The 13,273-nt window shown below is 45.0% G+C and overlaps 1 long non-coding RNA gene across 8 annotated transcripts; it reads left to right on the top strand.

The window, feature by feature from the left end:
• The first annotated feature begins 248 nt into the window (after positions 1-248).
• Positions 249-2,639, top strand: LOC106408801. 8 transcript variants are annotated; one of them, XR_007328722.1, is made up of 9 exons: positions 249-582; positions 670-773; positions 890-1,035; positions 1,108-1,220; positions 1,383-1,452; positions 1,539-1,599; positions 1,688-1,832; positions 1,935-1,989; positions 2,268-2,639. It is a non-coding gene; the product is annotated as an uncharacterized LOC106408801 (long non-coding RNA). The 8 variants fall into 8 exon arrangements; XR_007328720.1 differs by having other exon boundaries at positions 1,374-1,452; XR_007328719.1 differs by having other exon boundaries at positions 1,108-1,226; positions 1,374-1,452.
• The last annotated feature ends 10,634 nt before the right edge of the window (positions 2,640-13,273 follow it).

Here is a 13,273-nt window from a genome sequence, read left to right as displayed (position 1 = left end):
ACTACTGGTTAAATGTGAAGCCGAAGAATATTTGGTGGAAAGAGCTATACACTACGAGAAAAAAGGGTATTGATAGCATATTGTGATAGAGTTGATTTTCAAACTGCTGTCATAGATAAGTTTTTAATTTTCGGTCCATATTCATAACAGTGATTTAGTGCTATCACGAAAAATTAACAAAGCGGGAATAAAAAACACGCATACCGCCTAAAAATAAGAAAAGCGCTAAAGTTATAAAAATTTCCCCCTTATCAATAACACTTTCTATACTTAAAGGTGAAAAATCAGAGAGTCACCAAATAGAATCATCGAGAAGAAAAAAAAACACCTAGGAAAAACAAAGGGTTGAAAGTCGACCACCGTTGTGCGACTTTCAACACCACCTCTCTCTCTCTCTCTCTCTCTCTCTCTCTTCTCTCTGTTTCGTACCCCTCTTTCCTCAAAAGTCGATTTAGATCTGTGTTTTTGGTGGACGATGTTTGTACCAAACCCTAATTTTCGTTTGGTGTGTTGACCGTGAGTTTACAGACAGCCCTGTCCCGTGTTCTCCGATTAGCTCTCCAGCAGCCATCTACGGCGGAGGTGGGTTTCTCTCCTAACCCTTGAATTGCTTCTTTTTTCTCTCCTTGATTATATTCTTGTTATAAAGTCTGAATCTTTCTGTGGTAGGTTTGTTCCACCGTGAAGTGTCAGCTATAGTGGTGGACTTGGGTTCACACACTTGCAAGGCTAGCAACGTCGGCGAAGATGCTCCCAAGGCCGTTTTCCCTTCCGTAAAGTTCACTCCATTTTCGCCAGAGCTTGGTGTTATTGTAGATTTGCGTTTTAGTCCCTTGTTTCTTGAGACATTTTAGTTAATAACTTAGGGTTCTTCTTATGTGTTCGTAAGGTTGTTGGGGCAGTAGCGATGGATGTGGATGTTGATTCTTCAAAGACAAATTCCAATTCCGAGGATCCGAAGTCTGAAAAGGGGAAGGGTGAACGCAAGCTCTACGTGGGATCTCAAGCCTTGAATTACTGCAGGGATCAAAGACGGTATACGTCCTTAGTTTTTCTCTTTATTGTTGTTTCATGTCATCTCTAATATGTTTTTTTTAATATCTGAAGGAGTTGTCTGATTATTGATCCTAAGGAGCATCCAATGCTGCTAGCTGAGCCTCCTTTAAACACTCAACAAGCTGTAGACTACTCTGCTTTCAGGTTCTTATGATTTTACTCATGTCTGTGTATGTGTTAATAAATTTATTTTCTGATGTACAAATCAGGTTCTTATGATTTTACTCATGTCTGTGTATGATTTTGCTCATGTCTGTGTATGTGCTAATTTATGATTTTACTCATGTCTGTGTATCTTTGTATGGTTACTGAGAAAGAATCTGCAGGTTTCAAGATCCTCGGGTTGCAAGACAGACTCTCTAACAGAGTGGGATATTCCTTCTGGTGACACCTCTTGTGTGTAATTCTTCTATATAGTTGAAACTTCACTTTGTTACAGTCCTGGTTACACCATGCCTGATTATATGGAATGTTGGTCTCAGATTGAGTATGTGAGGACTTAAACCAAGCCAAAAGAAGGGACGTTGTTACTTGCTCTTCTCAGTACAATTTTGAGCCATTTTCTTTTACGTTTCTCTTTATTGCAAGTCATTTATATATGTGCTGAGCCTTGTGTTTTTTGGTTATGTAGATATCGGTTTCTGTTCTCTTTCTAAAGGATTGTTGTTCATCTTTCTCATCGCTACAGGGCTTGGAAACTCGATCTGAGTTATCATCGTTTTTATTTCCATAGTTCTCCCTCTGCTTGATATACATATTCTTCTTCTGCCCTAGGTGTACGTTGTGTTTGCTATTGTGTTCTTTTAGTGGTCCTTTTCAGCCGATTCTTCTTTTATTTATGACAATATTTTGAGAACTTTCAGTTTTACTGTCTCTAGGTTCTTAACGAGGCCAGTTTGTTGTGGTTCAGTAACACACAACTCCAACGCAACTGTATGTATCTTTCTTCATTATTTTTATCCATTTAGTTGGTTGTTAAGATGTTGTTTAACAAATCTGTTTTTGTTACATTACATTTAGTTGTTGTTAAGCTGTTGTTTAGTTGTCATGTGTCTGAACTGATATCCTTGTTTTGCATTTGTGGTTGTTTGTATATATCACTTACGGTTCTGTTAAGTGAAGTTTGGATTGTTCTTTTAAGATGTATTATCCGGTTTAATTAGTCAATCACTTGTTATGTTCTGAGACTTTCACTTTGATTCTTAATGTAGAGAAATGAACCAATGAAGTCAAAGACGTCTTGCGACAGAGCCTGTCTTCTCTTCAACGCTGGATCTGAAGAAACTGTGGTGTGGAGATGGCAGAGGAAGCTAGCTGTGGTGGTGGGAACTGAGCAAGAATAAGAAGAAGAGAGGAGGAGAAGGAGTCAAGGAGAGAAGACAGAGACACAGAGGAAGAACAGGATGCGGCGAGGTAGATGGAAGAGGAATCTAGCAATGGTGGTAGAGATGGAGCCAAGCAAGAAGAAGAGATAGGTGGCGGCACTAGAAGATAGAACATGAATGCCTTAGAAATTTTAGGTTTTTTTGGGATACTGATGTAAATACATTTTGGTTTATTAATGAAATATAAATTAAATATTATATTTTATGTAAATCTGATTTGCAAAAAACATGACTCTATAAACAGGTTTTAATAGCACACTATCGATAATAGGTATAGCATTGATATATTACTATGATAAAAAAGACGATAACATTCAAAATAAAAGCTATCATAAAGTTTTATCAAAATAAAAGCTATCATAAAGTTTTATTTACCATAGCAATATGCTTCCTATATGTAGCAGTTTTTTAACTGCTATCATATATGGGGAACCTAAGATAGCTGGGGCAGACACAGCGGTTTCAATAACGCTAACAAAATCATATTATAGCTGTTTTCTTACGCTAAGAAAGGACATTTTTCTTGTAGTGATATGAGTTAGATCAAGCTGCACGAGTGTTGCCAAAAAAGAAAGACAAAGAAAAGGTGACGTTTGCAGAAGGATCATCCTCTAATTCTGGTTTAGATTCGAGGTTGCAAAGTCTGGAAGAAAGGATTTTGGAGTTCATGGGAGAAGGATTTGTTGGACTTAACTTAACGGTGGAGACAAAGCTGGAGTCTCTAGGCTCAAGGATGAATGATATTGAAAAGAACCAGCGGCTTTTGAGAAGAAGGGCTAAGAAAATAGAAAAAAGGCTAACTTCTATTGAGAGTAAGGTGGAGCAAAGTCATGGTGAAGACATGGATTTTTGACAGTGGGATCATATGGACTATGGTACACATGAAGGGAAGGACAAATGTAATGACCCGATCCCGGTCCTTAGACCCAAACTGATCCGCAGCCATACATCCTACTTAGGTCTATGTGATTCCGGTTTTAAGTCAATAGTTTCTAAGTTCATTCCAATGCAATTGAGGTTGTAACAAGATAGCATAAGGGACAAATCGATTGTATATATAATAAATGAGATTCATACATCATTCATAAGTTCATACTACTAGATTACACACTTAGTCTATCATAAGTTCACAGTTTACACAATAGGCTATCAATACTTCACACTTATCAATAATGACCCATTCACCACACATCTTCCCATGGCTTGAGTCTTCACTGTGCCTTTCCTTTACCACGGTCCAAGTCTGAACCTAAAACCAATCCATACACATTAATCAATACATGGCCGATATCCTAACATCAACATCTAAATATGCATGGTTCGGTTCCCTAATGTTCCTTAACCATATCTATCCCAAATCTATCCAACAACAACCGGCCACACTCAGATCCTGGATAGGATCAGGCGCGCCTAGTACCAAGCCATAACCGGTCCACAATCACGAGGTCTAGATCTATCCGATCAGTCCATGGTGAAACCGATTATGTCCAAGTCTGGCCAAAGGCCTAGGACTTCATATCCGAACCGGCCCAGGGCCATGGTTCTATCTCTCCACATCTGAACAATCATATAACATCATAATATACAAGAGATAAGGCGGAATAGAGGGGAGGGAGAGTTGGATGCATTCGATCACCAAACCAGCCACAAGCCCGATCGGATTAACCGCCGGCTAGGGCCGATGGTTCACGGCCTACACCACTAACCTTAGGAGTTCTTTCCCCTGGAGCCACATCCTTCTCCTTGTCCTTCTGTCTGGTATCCATCCCAAGCCTTGCCGGAATAGATCAAACCACCACTTGCACGGTTCCTTTCTTGGCCGGCGATCTCTCCCTCTTGTCCCTCTCTCTCTCGATTTGCTCAGAGTTTTCCCTAAGGAAATTCATGCGCAAAACCGACCCCAGAGACTTATATTTATAGAGAGAGGGGTCTGGTAACTGCCTGGGCGATCGGTTGCCAAGGATTGGCCGAAATGGTGCCACTTGTCCCTTTTCACCCTTTCGCCACCAACTACTCCCAACCGGCCCTCAACCGCTCCAACTGCTTCTTGGCAGTTTCCCCATCGAAAACCAACTCCCTTAGCCTTTGCCCATGCTCTGGTTCAGCCTTGGCCTCACACGATCCCATCGCTCCACATGAACCACCCGCTCGGCCTAGTACCCGCTCGGCCTTGACCACACTGGTTCGGACCGGAACACTCCGCCAAGCTGAGTTGAGCTGGCCACTATTTGTCCCCATCTGAGTGAGCTAGTCCTTCAGCTCCAGTGAGCTGATCAGTACTGATTGAGCTAACTCCACACTTCCACCGGCTGATTGAGCTTGATCCGGACCTCGCCCAGCTACCGGATCACTCGTCCAGCTCTCTTATACTCGCCTTTACTCCATTCTGGTTAAGTCTCAGCTTCCTGATATCCTTAACCATCTCATTGAGCCATGATACGCTTGTCTTTAGTTCTGATGACCTGACTGGTGTGTCTCCCCGCACCATGGCTCGTCCCGGTCAATCCTATCTAGGATCGGGGACACTACAAGTCTCCCCCACTAGCAATGGATTCGTCCTCGAATCCGTGCTAAGTGTTTCTTCTTGAACGAACTGATTGTACCACTCAGGATACTCTGCCTTCATCCTTGCCTCTGTTTCCCAAGTGATAACATCCTTGCCATTGTATTACAAAATGACCTTGATCATTGGAATTGTCTTCTTCCTAGTTGCCTTCTCTGTCCGATCTAAAATTCGAACCGGCCTTGTCTCTAAGGTTTGGTTCTTACCAAGATCAGCAGGAATCTCAGACAATACAATATCCTGATCCGTCAAGCATTTGCGGAGCTGAGACACATGGAACACATTGTGAAACGCGTCCATCGCCGATGGCAAGTTCAGTTTGTAAGCCACCGTCCCCACTCTTTCAATGACCCTGAACGGACCTACGTATCTAGGATCCAATTTTTTCTTCCCAGCAATTCTGGTTCTTCTTCCCAGCAATTCTGGTTCTACATAACTCTTTTGGCGATCCTGAGCTTCCTTCATCTTTTCCTTTAAGAACTGTATCTTCTTAGTTGTTTCCTCCACAATTTCAGGACCCAACATACTACGCTCCCCCACTTGGGTCCAGCATAGTGGTGTTCTACAGGGCCGCCCATATAATGCCTCGTATGGTGACATACCAATGCTGTTGTGGAAACTGTTATTTTAAGCAAACTCAATCAAGGGTAAGTGCTTCTCCAATGAGTCGCCCCAATCCAGAACCACTGCCCTAAGCATATCCTCCAAAGTCCGGATCGTCCTTTCCGACTGTCCGTCCGTCTGAGGATGATAGGCTGTGCTCATGTTCACTCTTGTTCCCAAAGCCTTTTGGAAAGCCTGCCAGAAATAAGAAGTGAACCTAGGATTTCTGTCTGAGACAATACTAGCCGGCACTCCATGCAAGCGTACTATCTCATCTAAGTAGATCCGGACGATCTGATCGACCCCGTCTCCTTTTCGGATTGGTAAGAAATGGGCCGACTTTGTTAACCGATCGACCACTACCCAGAACGCGTCTTTCCGGTTCCTGGTCGTGGAAAATCTGGTCACAAAGTCCATGGTAATATGATCCCATTTCTACTCTGGTATAGGAAGACTTTGAAGAATCCCACCAGGTACCTGATGTTCAGCCTTCACGAGTTGGCAAGTTGGAGACTTAGCCACCCACTCAGCCACATCCTTCTTCATCCTTACCCAATGGTAATACCGTTTCAGATCCCTATACATCTTGTTCAACCCTGGGTGAACCGAGAACTTAGATTTATGAGCCTGTCTCAGGATCTCCTCCTTGAGTTCCTTGTCATTCGGTACACTGACTCTCCCATTAACTAAGATGGTACCATTTCTCGTCCTTTGGTACTCTGTCTTGTCATTGCGAGCCACCTTCTGCAAGTTCTCGTCCAACAACTGAGCACGTTGTATCTTGGTAAGTAGATCAGCCTGATCCACTGCCTCCAACCCCAATGGCTCATCACTCCCGACCGAACCATCCCTTCCAACTCGTCTGCCTCACGCTTGCCGAGACCTCAGCCCGTCTCCGGCTCAATGCGTCTGCTATGAGATTCACCTTACCTGGATTGTAAGCTATCTCCAGATCATAATCAGCCACAAACTCCATCCATTGTTGGGGTCAAAAACGGTTATCTCGAAATCAACGGCTAAGATTATCATTTTAGCAAATTCTTCACGAAAGATTTCTTGAAAGAAAGATCAGAAGAATACATATACTTATGGATGAGGGTCTCCGGAAAGATCGGTATGAAAAGAGACAGGTCAAGACCCGAGAACCGGACCGTTCTCACTTGTCCGCCTCGCCCATGGGGGAGGACGACCATCACCGAGGTCACCTCGCCCCTGGGCGAGGACTACCAGCACCACGGTCACCTCGCCCGTGGGCGAGGACGACCATCACCAAGGTCACCTCGCCCATGGGCGAGGACGACCAGCACCACGGTCACCTCGCCCATGGGCGAGGACGACCATCACCAAGGCCACCTAACCCATGGGCGAGGACAACCAGCACCACGGTCACCTCGCCCATTGGCGAGGACGATCCGCGCCCGGTTCACCTCGCCCTAGGGCGAGGACAATCCAATCCCGGTCAGTCCGACTCGTTTTGACTCTCGTGTCCTCCGTATAGTTGTGATATCCGACTTTTGGATTGTGGGAACCGAAATTCGCACTGTCGATTTCCGTTTAAATAAGGAAACTAGGAAAACCCTAATTTCCCAGAGGTACCGGATATCTGCTAATACCACACGCCAAGCAATCGGAACACAATAATAACAACGATAAAGTGTAAGAAATCGAAAAGAGAGCAAAGTAGATTTATTCTGAATTCACGTTTGAGCGTTACAACAAGGTAAGAGCCTGGGCTACGAGAGCTGTCGGCGAGATTCCTAGTTCTAAAACCCTAAGACGGCAATAACCTAGTTGAGTCGCAGCTCGAATAACAAAAACGGAAATATGCCTAATTGCTCTAAGTGCTAAGTTTGCTCTGAGAAAAATCCTTTCCATGCCTCTCGCCTAGGACTCCTTATATACTGGCTCCTCGGTCGGTTTACGCTTTTCCTCTTCTGCCCTTAAGCCGCCATAGCATAAAAATGGAGATATTCCATTTTTTCAGATCTTCGTAATTATCTTCAAAATTTCGTATTTATCCGCGGAAACTTGACATTTATCTTTCCTTGCGAACCAAGCGTAAACCGTCATGCGGCTTACGGGCTGTTGGTTAAGAAATCGTAAGTTGGGCTCGAGTCATGTCTTAGGTCCCTTTGGGCCATCTTCTGACTCGAAGCGTTTATTACGGCTTCTTTCGATAAAGAACGAACTTTCCGCGGTTTGTTCGGTAAAGTTTGATCGATAACTTAGAATGGCGGGGAACGTGAAATGGGTTCGCTACGGTCTTCGGGAGATAGCATCGAAGGGTAGACGAGTATGCATGGACTAATGTCGTATCGACATTTCGGATGAGCTCGGTCGCTGCGTAGCGATCGAGCGGAACAAACGCTCGGTCGCTACGTAGCGGCCGAGCTTTGGCTTGGACTCGGTCGCTACGTAGCGACCGAGCGGGACAAACTCTCGGTCGCTACGTAGCGACCGAGCAGAACACGCGTTCGGTCACTGCATAGCGACCATTTTCGAGCTCTTGTCCGATGTCTCGTGTTTCCTCCGCAAAGCTTTTCGTAAGGAAGAATCTATTTCGAAAAAGTATTTGTCGAAGAAGGTTTTTCGTAAGGAAGAATCTATCTTCTTCGGACGTTTTGAATGTTAACTTCGTCGTAACCATTTTTGACCCCAACAGTTAGCCCCCCATCTCGTTAGAGTCGAGACTCTATCGCGCGGTTTGACGATTTTGGCAAAGTTAGGCGTATTGAACGAAGTTTACTTCAAACTCCGCGGAAGAGAATTCTCGATAAAGTTTTTATTAAAAAATATAAAATTCCGAGCCTATACTTCTATAAGTAGTGAGCTTTTGTCATTCATTTGCTTCACACCTTCCCTTCTTCAAACCTTCAAAACCTCTCTAGCTCCAAATCTTTTACCTTTAAAATGTCTTCTTCCCATGGTGACAAGAGAAGTTCCGATGTGGAGATGGGCGAGGCCACCTCTCCGGCGCCGATTCCGACTTCTCCGGTCGAAGCGCCGGCTTGTGTTGCCGACCATCTCTCCTTCTGAGAGAGACTAGTTCGTCGCCAAGCCGAGAAAGAACAGGTTCAAGCCGGCGCCGAGTTCCCGTCCTCTTCTGCACTGGCCGTTGCTCCGGGTCATGGGACCGAGGGCGTAACTCCGCGAGATACGGGAACTTTCGCAGGCTCGGTCCTTCCGGATGCTTCGGCTTCACCTGCTGGATCGTCCACAACTCCAATTCTCGTCGAAGATAAGGAGATGGCTGCTGACTCTATGCCTCCTCCTCCGGCCAGGAAAGAGATTGTTCTAGCGCTGCGCGCTCCGAGTGTTGTTCCGGTTGCTCAGCCTAAGGGCCGGAAGAGAAAGTTTACCAAGGGCGGTGACGGGGAATCTTCGCAGCAAGGAGACTCGAGCATAGCGTCGGTGTAGAAACCCGTTAAAAAAAAAAAAAAAGAGAATGGTCGAGTGTATTTGTGGTGGTCGAATCCGTTTAGAAGCTCGACGTTTTTGAAGACCGACGTTTCTTCATCACGAAGTTTTCTCGGAAAATCTTCATATCAGTAAAATATTATTCTGGAGACATCATAAGTTGGAAGCAGGATGGGAATTAAGCACGACGGGAAGCAACCACGACGGGATCGAAGCACGACGGGAAAACCTGAAATTGGGAGAAAATCCTAATTTCGGTATTATGGAATTCTTCGAGGAAGCCAGATGCTCGAGAAATATTTTTACAGGATATCAGAATTCATCTGGAGTCTATTAAAAATATTTAGAGCATCAGAACGGGAGCGGAAAAATATTCGGGATTGATCACGGGTCAGAAATTTGCCGGAAGGGTAAACAATCGCGTAAACCGACCGAGAAGCTCGAGGTGGCTCGTTGCATGGGTTCAGAACGTGGTGTCAAGCATCTAAAAATCTGAGTGTCTCCAGAAGCTCGAGGTGTCGCCGTGCATGGAAGCTGTACATGCAGCCTGACATGTAGAAGCACGAGGTGGATCGACCAAGCACGAGGTGTCTCCGCGCATGCAACCGAAGCATGCTGATCGACATGTGTGTACTGGTGTGGCTTCTTGCATGCACTACAGGCATGCATCCTGACATGTGGGAGGATTGGTGGCGTCCTGCATGTGTCCTGGACATGCAGCCTGAGATGTGGAGCACGAGGTGCCGCCGCGCATGCGTCCGGAGCCATGCGAAGCGACACACGGGCTGCCACCAACCTGAAGCTGATTGGCTGGTGTCTCCTATAAATACCCCACGACCCCAGCTCATTTCTTCACATCCAGACCTGTCCAAACCAAGTTAAAAACGTGAGAGAGAAGTAGAAAAAGAAAGCAAGTGATTCCGAGCTATTTCGAGAGTTTTAGAGAGTTTTCGAGGTCAATTCTCTACTGATTTCGAGTCAGCGCCTAGGGACGGTTCTGTCCAACTGAATTCGTCCAGGCCACTCAGTTCCTTTGATGATCAAGTGGAGACGCTGTCCGGAGTTAGTTCAGTTCTACGGGTTCGGATCAGTCAAATTTCTGCTCGATACTCTGCCGGGAAGTCCGAAGAACTGTCCAGAAACTAAAGGAGGTTCTGTCCGAGTCCAGATCAGTCTGTCGAGGCTTGTCAGTTCTTCATGGTGAAGCCGAGGTTCTGTCCAAGTCGAGATCAGTTCAGTCCAGTCCAGTCAAGTCATCCCTTGGGTTTTGGCTAAGTCCTCACCGATTAACCAGCTGCTTCTCGCCTAGAACACTGTGAGTTGGTTTTGTTTGAGTTCCACTTGGAACTTAGGGAAGATCGAGTATTCATATAGAGTAGAATGCTCACACTGTTGCATGGTAGTCCTTGGGGTTATTTATTAAACCGGACTCAGTTTAGCACGGGCTAGCTGAGATGAAATGGAATTAAGACTGAGATAATAACCTGACTAGGACTAGGATGCATCATGATTTATATTCTTGCGTGTTGATATGGTTGAGTGCAGATTCCCGTTATCTTTAAAGATAGTGTCGTAGCATGAGGCCGAACTATCTGGGTAACGGTTTGATTGAGTAGATTGATTGAGTAGATTTAATTAAATGCTTGCTCGTTTAATTAATCTTGTTGATTGAGGTTAGTCATCTCTTGGTAAGGGAGTGACTAACTGGTTGAGTTGTTTAGTGATAATGTTGTTGTTTAGGAGATCTTTGGCCATATAGGCCGATCTCCTGGTTGTGATGTTGATACTACGGGTCCTATGCCATATAGGCTGGACTACGAGTATTGGTTGATATTGTCGTAGACTCCTATATATTGTTTAGTTTTGGGTTGGAGTCTTGTCCCTTAGGTCTTTCCTAGGGATAATTGTGTCGAGTGTGTGTTATGCCGACAGCAGGTGCGAAACCCGCCCATGCTAGGCATGTTTTGGGGTGGACTAGTGTTTCCTCGCCCTCGTATTCAGCGGGTTCAAGGAAACCCCTTATTCGCTGGATCGGGAAGACTCAGATAGACGGGGTCATGGCCTATGGCTGAGTGATTACACGACGGTGTAATGTGGCAGTGACCCGAAGGACTGTGGGCTATCGCGCGGTGACCCGAAGGACTGTGGGCCGCGGTCGGTTGAAAGTTCCTTCTTCTGGCCTTTGTGGTAGGGAGATAGGATATTGCCGATAGAGAGGAGGAACACGAAGTCACCAGGGCCCAGGTTAGAGTATTGTGTGTCGTAGAGGGTTATGGAACCCTCGAGTTAATGTAGCACCGATATACAGTGTTACGAGTAAGATCGAGTCATTGGTAGTTACTATCTTATTATTATTGTGGTTGTGGTTGTTGATTGCTTTGTTTGCAGGTTCTGACATTAAGTCCTAAGTCTGGTTTAGGTACCGGATTAGGCTTGATGTGTATTTTGTTAGTGTAGGCCTGACGTTGGCCTGTATGTGTTTGAGGGATTGCTTGTGAAGGGTGGTGGATATTAAAGCTATGCGGTATCATTGGTTGGCCGATCATGTTCTTGTTTGATTGTTGGTCGACCGGCTCATGATACTTGTATAGTCTAAGTGTCTAACACTACATGAGTACTGAACTCAGGCGTATATATGGTTAACTAGGGATTGGTTGTTGACTTGTTTTAATGCAGGTTCCCGTTACTTGAAGTTGGATTATGGCAGGAGGCCAAGTCTAACTTAGTAACGGTTTGCTTAGCCTTAGCTTATATTGCATGCTAGGGCTAGATTGATTGTTATTTTGGGTTGTCTGGGTTAGAGTCTAGGTTGCGGGTAGAGGCCGCCAGCTCACTGAGTAATACTAGATTACTCATCCAACTCCGTTGTCCTTTTTGCAGGTCGCTTTAGGTAAGGATGATTGGATAGCATGGTGCTGGACGTTAGGACCGCCGGTGTAGATTTTCATGCCTTTTGTAAACGGTATTGTGAATTGTGTTATGTTGACTCGATTTGGCATTAGGCCGGGCCCAGTCTTGAATTATTCAATGTATGAATATTTCTTAAATCAATAAAAGTAATTGTTTTATATGCGCTTCATGAGTACTCTGATATTTGACTAGTCCGGTCTAACACAACGTTAGGTCGTGGTACGGGTTGAAAAGCCTTAGGCCTCGATCTAACGGAAAACGCTAACTCTAGGTACAGGTTGCAAAGCCTTGTGCCTTGACGCAGCGGGACGTGTTAGTGGACGAACTGGTCGAGGTCGTGGAGTAAATTTTGTGACTCTGGCCGGATCGTCCCTAACCCGTCACGTAGCGCTTCCGGACCATGGTGTTGGGTTGGACGGTCAGTCATGTTCTTGTTTGATTGTTGGCTGGCCGGTTGGCCTTTCATCTCCAACCCTTGGTGTGGGTCGTCCGTCGGTCATGTTCTTGTTTGATTGTTGGCCGGTGGGTTGACCTATGCCTAGGACGGTTCGGGGGTGTTACCGAGGTGGTATCAGAGCATGGTTTCGTCCATGCTTCCGGACCTCATGATTTAATCGGTTTTAAATATTTATCGAGTCAAAATGAGTCACAAAAGGCATTAGGGAAACCGGTCACGTCCAGCAATAAGATTTATTGTTTAAGGAATTACGATTGAGATAGTGGAATCTAGAATTTCTAGGTTGCTGGTTAGCACTGTTAGGTTGCTGGTTAGCATTGCTAGGTTGTTTGATTAGCATTGCTAGGTTGTTGTTAGTAGACTGTTGGGATTAGTTGTCTACTAACTTGTGTGTGAAGTGTTCTTTTGAATTGCAGCGAGTAAGTGTGTTCGTTGATCGGAACTTTAAGGGATGAAAACCTTAAAGTAGAGGGAGTTCGAGGCCAAACTCAAACCCGAAGCGAAAGAGGAGAGACAGATTCAGAGAACTGGGCTGTGGTATGGACTGGACAGATGGTGAGGAACAAGACTTCGTTGGGAAAGGACTTCATCAGTACTTGGGAAAAGGAAGATCGAGAAGGATTTGAGGAATCTGGACAAGTTCGTATCATGGGGATTATGGCAGAGCAACAGTAAGAGATGACCCAGCGATCATTCAACTGAAGACGATTGTGGAGGCCTTGAGGAGGACACTTAAGGAACGATTGTGGACAGAGTAAAGAGGTTATGGAGACGAGTGGAGAATGTCGCGAAGATGAGCAATTGCGCAACTAAGAATTCGAGGACGAATTCTATTAAGAGGGGGAGAATGTAGAAACCCGTTAAAAAAAAAAAAAAAAAAAG

The sequence above is a fragment of the Brassica napus genome, chromosome C9, assembly GCF_020379485.1.
Source record: "Brassica napus cultivar Da-Ae chromosome C9, Da-Ae, whole genome shotgun sequence".
NCBI lineage: Eukaryota > Viridiplantae > Streptophyta > Magnoliopsida > Brassicales > Brassicaceae > Brassica > Brassica napus.
Note: the sequence above shows the minus strand (reverse complement) of the source record. Positions and strands in the feature narration are given on the sequence as shown.